The following is a 7,730-nucleotide window of genomic DNA, read 5'->3' as shown; positions in this document are numbered from 1 at the left end:
TAAATAGGTGGATCCAATGGGGTAGCGGAATCCTCCTCCGACCAGGCGGGAATGGGGTAAATGATCCGGGTGAGTAACTGAAGACAGAACAAACGGAGGTAAGTTTAAGGCAAGCAATACGTAAAAAAACAACAAAACAAATTCTATCCAACTTGAGGCTGATACTATGGCACAACATACTGTTCATGGCTAACGATCCGGCAGGGAATGGATGTCAGGTCAGAGCTTTTGAAGGGGAGAGGTGATGATCAGGACAGGTGTGCAGATTACTGATGGGATACAGGTGCGGGTGAACATCGATCTCCCAACAAGCTAATTCGCCCGGCAACCAGACAAGGTGCGTTCCAGGACACCTGAAACACACTCCAGGACAGAAACACAGGCAAACACAGACTCAGGAAGCGGGATTCGTGACAGTTTATTTGACCAGTGAGGCAGGTCCTTGTGAGAGGTGACTGCCATCAGAGCAGAGCTAGTAGGGCTGTCACGGTACACAGGCTCAGTGATGCAAGATTAAGGTCCTACATTTTTTTGTCATTATTAAATATCAAATCCAGACTTTCCACGTAATGTTTCACAAAGACCCAGGTAATGAGTAAACATTTAGGACCTTAATCCTGCATCACTGAGCCTGTGTACCGTGACACCCCTCCTAGCTTTGGTCCGTTGGCAGTCGCATCTCACAAGGCCCTGCCACACTGTGGTCATTTAAACAATATATTTACAATTCTTTGCATTAGAGTCAGCGAATATCCATTGAAGAGCACTGTATCCCATTGTTTATTGGACCCTAACTATGTGCTCCTCTCTTGCAGGCAGGCAGGATGCGGGACAGTCTGTGTCACATGCAGACTATCAGCAAGGAGCCTGAGACAGAGCTGTATGGACCAGAATATGACTTGAACAAGGTGGAGATCTCCCAGGAGGCTGTGGTTTTCCAGGCCTCTTTCTCTTCCTCCCCCACCATGGACAGTATCCTGGAGGAGGCCCACTCCATGCGCCAGGAGATCTCCCTGCTCCACCTGGAGGTGGAGCGTCTGGTCGAGCACAATGAGCGCATCGGCACCACAGTCTGCAGCCTGACCATCATCAAGCATGACTCCAACTCCATCGCCAGGGGGATTCACCAGCATGGCGAAGCCCTGTACGTCAGACTCCAGGCCCTGGGGGCGCAGAGCTGTGAGCTGGAGGAGAAACACGGACCCAAGGCCGCCGTGGCCCGCATCGCCCACACCCAGCACGTCAAACTCACCCGGGCCTTCCATGCCACCATAGCAGGATACAACCAGGTAGAGGAGGCCCAAAGAGAAATGTGCTGCTCACGCCTCCAGAGATAGGCCTCCATCATAGAGAATGGGGGTGAGGGCTGGGGGGAGCTGTCCCAGAGCCTGCAGACCGAGGGGCATTCATCCCGCTGGGCATAAAAGGAAGGTATAAGGAGTTGGTAGAGCTAGAGGCCAGGCTGAGGGAGGTGCATGATCTGTTCCAGCAGATGGCCATGTTGGTAGAGGAGCAGGGGACCATGCTAAACAACATTGAGGCCAATGTGTGTGGCACCGAGGAGTACATCGGCAGGGTCAACGTGCAGATGAAGAGGGCGTTACAGTACAAGAGGAAGAACCCCTTTCAGCAGTGCTGCTCCTGTCTACCCTGCTGGAGACCTACTTTGTAGTAAAAGTCTTATCAAATCAATTGAGTTATATTTATTTAGTTAGAGCTTTTTACAAAGCAATTTGCTGCCGAACAGAAAACGCAGAGCTAAACCCATCTAAGACAAGAAGTGTCAATAGCACAGAACGGAAATGCAACTGCTTTGAATATCAGGTTCTGTGCAGTTGACCCATTGGACTAATGCCATTTGGACAAGTCATATCCAATAGGAATAATGTCTAAGTGCAAAATTTAATAAATCATGTAATAAATGTAATGCAATGGTAAGTGTTGACTTGTCCAGATTTCTCAAATGAAATGTGGATGTATGTGTGTGTGTGTGTGTGCGTGAGCCTGTGGGTAGATGAGTGGGTCACTTCTATTTCCGCTATGCTGAAGTGAAAGACGTAACTGAATGGTGACTCAGGAAGAAGTTCTCCTCTGTCACAAGGAAAAGTGAAACAAGTACCCAGACCTGAATCACCTGGCTCATCCAGATTTTTCGTCATGTGTCATGAGTTGACTCACTTTTTCCTGAACTAGGCAACATCATACAACCTATATTTAGATGAATGCACGATATAACATTTGAATTTGACATAATGGCAGTTGAGTAATTTAAAACAAAACCTCATAGCCCTAGCCTTTGATCTGGTGATGGAACCATTTAGGTCAGGGATGTGAAACGTTGATGGGGTGGCGTCACAAATAATCTAATCATGAGGGGCCGCAGTTGCCAACCCCGCACCGCCCCCAAGTAATTACATGCAATTCTACTCACTTTGTCATGGGGCAGATAGGAAAGTGAGCTGTTTGCAGTTTTTAATATGATATCTGAGTGAGAATGACAAACAAAATCAATGTGGGGCTCCCGGGCAGTAACTCGACAAGCCACCCCGCCCCCCAAAAAAGCCATATTACAACCTACACTGGATGTGTTGTGATAATTGTGTCTGTTAATTCATCTGCCTTGCGACCGTGATATATAGGCCTAAAGGCAGAGACAATACAAAACCGGAAAGCAGGACGCATATTGCACGTAACACAGTTACATGTCTTATAGCATGGTTAAGCAAGTTAATGTTTGACATTTTTGTCCACCACTAAACAACTATTGATTTAGAACCACAGAGAGTTACCGCAAGACGCAAAGAAAACAGGAACTGCCTCCACTATTCTAGCATCATTTCAACATCATCAAATCACCTCTGCTTCGTCTAATACAGTGATAACTAAAAGATACCAAAAAGTCCAATCGCCATCAGCTAAATATGATGTGGCTGTCCATGGTTCTGATTTCTGTTTGTGTCCATGCGTTCTTGCAAGTAGAACACATGTTTATTCACCCTAATTGTAGAGAAACACCAATGCCATCCTCCTCTCTTTCATGTTTACGAAACAGTCTGTCACTCTGTCATACAGTACACAATTTTAATTGTTGTTGTCCTAGGCTACCTGGCTAAAAGGCTTAGTCGCTAGCCTATCTTCCATTTATGGGCAGTGGCGGTTTTAGCATGTACATCTTGGTGGGGCAAATAAAAACGTGGGATGCATGCCAGCAAAGCCACTACACTACACAACACAAACAAATACATCAATTGCACTATAACAGTGACAAACGGTGCTCACAAACTGTTAGGAACTTCATAAAGCTGTCGCAGCTGCAGTCCTATCATCTTACCACTGCTACACCTGGCTTTCAGCTGAGCCTTGTCTGGCAGTGAAACAGTTCATTGAACCTCATTTGCTGCCTTTAAAAAAAACATAGCTGATATGGCTGACTTGCTTAAACAAATGTGGTTTCTACTGACAATTGAGATGTACAAACTATGGCATAAGGGGACGACAAGCGGATAAGAGGCAATCCATAATTTCAATTAGGATATAAATGAGCGATCTAGGACGGATGTAGTCAATATAACTATTTGTTCAGCACTATTGAAATGTACGCCGACAGAATTTAGAACATGGGCTGTTCTTACAGTGTACTCCCTGTACAACAAGTCAGAACCGTAGGATAAATAAAGAGGCAATATAAACAGACAATTAAAGATCTTATAATATTCAATAATTACATTTCTCTAAAACGGGTTATAGGCAAACAAGCACATACCGGCCACAAACGATGTGTTTACAATACCACGTTGGTGAAAATAGACCAAATTATTAGGGTGAGGCACATGGGCTGCTAACAGCTTACGACAAAACATACACTTAGTATTACTTTCTTAGCTGCAGTATACATATCTCTCTGACATCCTAAATCATTTATGAAGCAGCATAAGACATTTATGGACTCATATTGTTGTGATGTGCTTGGACAGGAAAGTGGCGCGGCGGTCCTTCGTGGGCAAATTTTGTCATCAAATGGAAAGATGCCGGATTTACAATTCTTGAATGACCGTTCAAAACTTATTTTCCCAGTCGTAGCTCATTTTTCCAGAGTTCCCAGAGTTCTTGAACTCACAGTTAGCCACTGATTCCTTCCAAACCAGTCATTGATTAATTTCCAACTTATGTAATGTTTATGTCCAATGGCCGATGAGCACCGATAAGTTTTATTTCTCTTCATATGACAAGAGGATTTGCCAGTATACTTGATTCACGATGATGACTGCTAGCTAAGATTGTGAAAATAAGATGTTGAGTATCAGTCCAATCAAAGCTACTGTACATATAACATGATTTGACGTCACTTCTGTGGCCAATGGCCTTGAGCCTTCTTGGAAGGGCACTTGTAATATAACACTATGGTAGGGCCCAAAGGGCTGAAATATTGGATGTCTACCCTTACTAAAGGACTGAAGCTTGGTGATGGCGCAAGGTCCCAATGAGTGGCAGAATACTGAGCCAATCACAGTGCAATGCTCCTATTTTCTGCTGGCCCACCCTACCACCACAGAAAGCACTGAGCAAGGCTGAAACACCTGCATTTTAGAGCTGCCTTACTCAAGAAAACAAACGAGAGACCATGTTTGTATGTGGCTTTATTAATTCAATTTCTCTCTCTATATATATATATACAGGGGGGCAAAAAAGTATTTAGTCAGCCACCAATTGTGCAAGTTCTCCCACTTAAAAAGATGAGAGAGGCCTGTAAATTTTCATCATAGGTACACTTCAACTATGACAGACGAAATGAAAAAAAAATCCAGAAAATCACATTGTATGATTTTTATTGAATTTATTTGCAAATTATGGTGGAAAATAAGTATTTGGTCAATAAGGAAAGTTTATCTCAATACTTTGTTTTATACCCTTTGTTGGCTATGACAGAGGTCAAACATTTTCTGTAAGTCTTCACAAGGTTTTCACACACTGTTGCTGGTATTTTGGCCCATTCCTCCATGCAGATCTCCTCTAGAGCAGTGATGTTTTGGGGCTGTTGCTGGGCAACACGGACTTTCAACTCCCTCCAAAGATTTTGTATGGGGTTGAGATCTGGAGACTGGCTAGGCCACTCCAGGACCTAGAAATGCTTCTTACGAAGCCACTCCTTCGTTGCCCGGGCGGTGCCACGTTTCATCTTCAATGACCTTGCTGATGGAAGAAGGTTTTCACTCAAAATCTCACGATACATGGCCCCATTCATTCTTTCCTTTACACGGATCAGTCGTCCTCGTCCCTTTGCAGAAAAACAGCCCCAAAGCATGATGTTTCCACCCCCATGCTTCACAGTAGGTATGGTGTTCTTTGGATGCAACTCAGCATTCTTTGTCCTCCAAACATGACGAGTTGAGTTTTTACCAAAAAGTTATATTTTGGTTTCATCTGACCATATGATTCTCCCAATCTTCTTCTGGATCATCCAAATGCTCTCTAGCAAACTTCAGACGGGCCTGGACATGTACTGGCTTAAGCAGGGGGACACTTATTTTTTTTTCTCATTTTGTCTGTCATAGTTGAAGTGTACCTATGATGAAAATTACAGGCCTCTCTCATCTTTTTAAGTGGGAGAACTTGCACAATTGGTGGCTGACTAAATACTTTTTTGCCCCACTGTATATACACATATATATATATATATATATATATATATATATATATATATATATACACTGTTTGCAAACTGATATGTGAAATGCCCGTATTTCCTTCCACTCCGATTCATTTCAGAGCGAAGAATAACAGATTAATTTACAAACGCTCAACACCCGTTGAATATGGCCAGTGTCAGTAAACGTTGGCAAAAAAAAAGTAATTAAATTAAGCAGCAGTCAAGGTTACAGTCAACAACTCTCTGGATTACATGAAAACAGCCTAACCAGCTCTGCTAGGGCGAGTGAAATGGTCAGTGTGAGGTGTTTGGAAGTAGCTGGCAAGTTAGTCGGTTAGCTTTTGTGCTTAAAGAAAACATTGATTGATGTAGGTCAATTTCAAACAAATCCGAAATGCCCGTATTTCCTTCCACCCCAAAAAAGTACACAATTTGAATCTGAGTTGTTTTTCTAACAAATCTAACATAACAAAGTTACTTTTTGTGAAGACACACAATTCCACCATCCTCATCTCTGCTGCACTTTTTAAGCAGAAGGAGGCAGTAAAGCTCCGTGTCAGTTCCATGAAAGTAGTTCCAACTTCCAAGACATTCTAACGCCTGCTTGTTAATGCATATTAATATCTTACATTAGTGGATGAAAGAATGAAGTGTGGTATGCATAAGATGGCTAACTAGCCAATAAGCTGGCTAGCTAGCTAGGCTGTATTTGTAAGCTTGCTAGTATGCTAGCAATTTATGAGTTAAGATTCAAGGTTTTTCTGGGAAAGAAAAACATAATTACGCTGCACAAATAATTATGTTTAGACTATATTCAAAGGCTACTAGCTAGCTAACATTACTAGCTAACTTGGCTAACGATAGCAGATGAGACAGTTAATTAGGGTCACATAGTAATGGTTACATGCACACAATTATGTAATTATTGCTGATAGTCAGAATAATATGATAGTTAGATTAAAAAGTTTACATGTTTTGCCTATTCCTATTTTACATGGACACATATGACATCAGGCTACCTGATCTGATGGCATTCTTGATAAATGCAGGATGAGCGGGTTCTTCGTCCCGCACCAGAGCCGCCACCGATGCTGGCGGATCCGCGAGCTGAGCAGGTTCTTCGCCCGCACCAGAGCCGCCCTCGATGCTGGCGGATCCGCTGGATGAGCGGGTTCTTCGTCCCGCACCGGAGCCGCCACCGATGCTAGATGCCCACCCGGACCCTCCCCTTTAGAGTCAGGTTTTGCGGTCGGAGTCCGCACCTTTGGGGGGGGGGGGTACTGTCACGCACTGACCATAGAGAGCCTTTTTATTCTCTATTTTGGTTAGGTCGGGGTGTGACTAGGGTGGGTAATCTAGGTTGTTTATTTCTATGTTAGCCTGGTATGGATCCCAATCAGAGGCAGCTGTTTATCGTTGTCTCTGATTGGGGATCATATTTAGGCAGCCATTTCCATATTGTGTTTTGTGGGATCTTGGTTTTGTGTAGTTGCCTGTGAGCACTCCATTGTCTTCACGTTTTGTTCATTCTTTATTGTTTTGTGCGTTTTCAGTTAATAAACATGTGGAAACCATATCACGCTGCACCTTGGTCCGATAATTCTTACGACGAACGTGACAGTTGATGCTGTTAGAACTCTGTATAATGGTGGCAATAGCTGTATCAAACTCTGTCATTGAACATCATCAAGGTTTAACATTTGCAAAGGAACACGACAAGGTTGTCCAATCAAACTTTTTAAAATTTTTGTTAGTAATCTCAAATCTTATGCTCATTAATTTATCGGCATTTACATTCCAGGCCAGAAAGATCAAGATATCCCAACTGGTGGATGACAACTCACTTTTTTTGAAAAATGTGTTACAAGCTCGATTAGCATTGGATATTGTGAAGCAGTTCTCCAAAATCTCAGGTTTGGTACTACATCTTTCCAAATGTGAGATGTTTGTTCTGATAGGAGCTGTCAATCCAGCAAATTGTAACACCTCAGAAAAATATACTGTAACCTAGCTTGGTGTAAAGTTCACCAAACATCTTAAGGCTGTGAATAGTCTTAATTTGAACCCTGTCAACGGAATCTGT

The 7,730-nt window shown here is 43.1% G+C and overlaps 1 pseudogene; it reads left to right on the top strand.

The window, feature by feature from the left end:
• The first annotated feature begins 824 nt into the window (after positions 1 to 824).
• Positions 825 to 1,672, top strand: LOC115107506 (syntaxin-11-like; annotated as a pseudogene).
• Positions 1,673 to 7,730: the final 6,058 nt, after the last annotated feature.

This window comes from Oncorhynchus nerka, linkage group LG24 (genome assembly GCF_034236695.1).
Source record: "Oncorhynchus nerka isolate Pitt River linkage group LG24, Oner_Uvic_2.0, whole genome shotgun sequence".
Classification (NCBI taxonomy): Eukaryota; Metazoa; Chordata; class Actinopteri; order Salmoniformes; family Salmonidae; genus Oncorhynchus; species Oncorhynchus nerka.
Note: the sequence above shows the minus strand (reverse complement) of the source record. Positions and strands in the feature narration are given on the sequence as shown.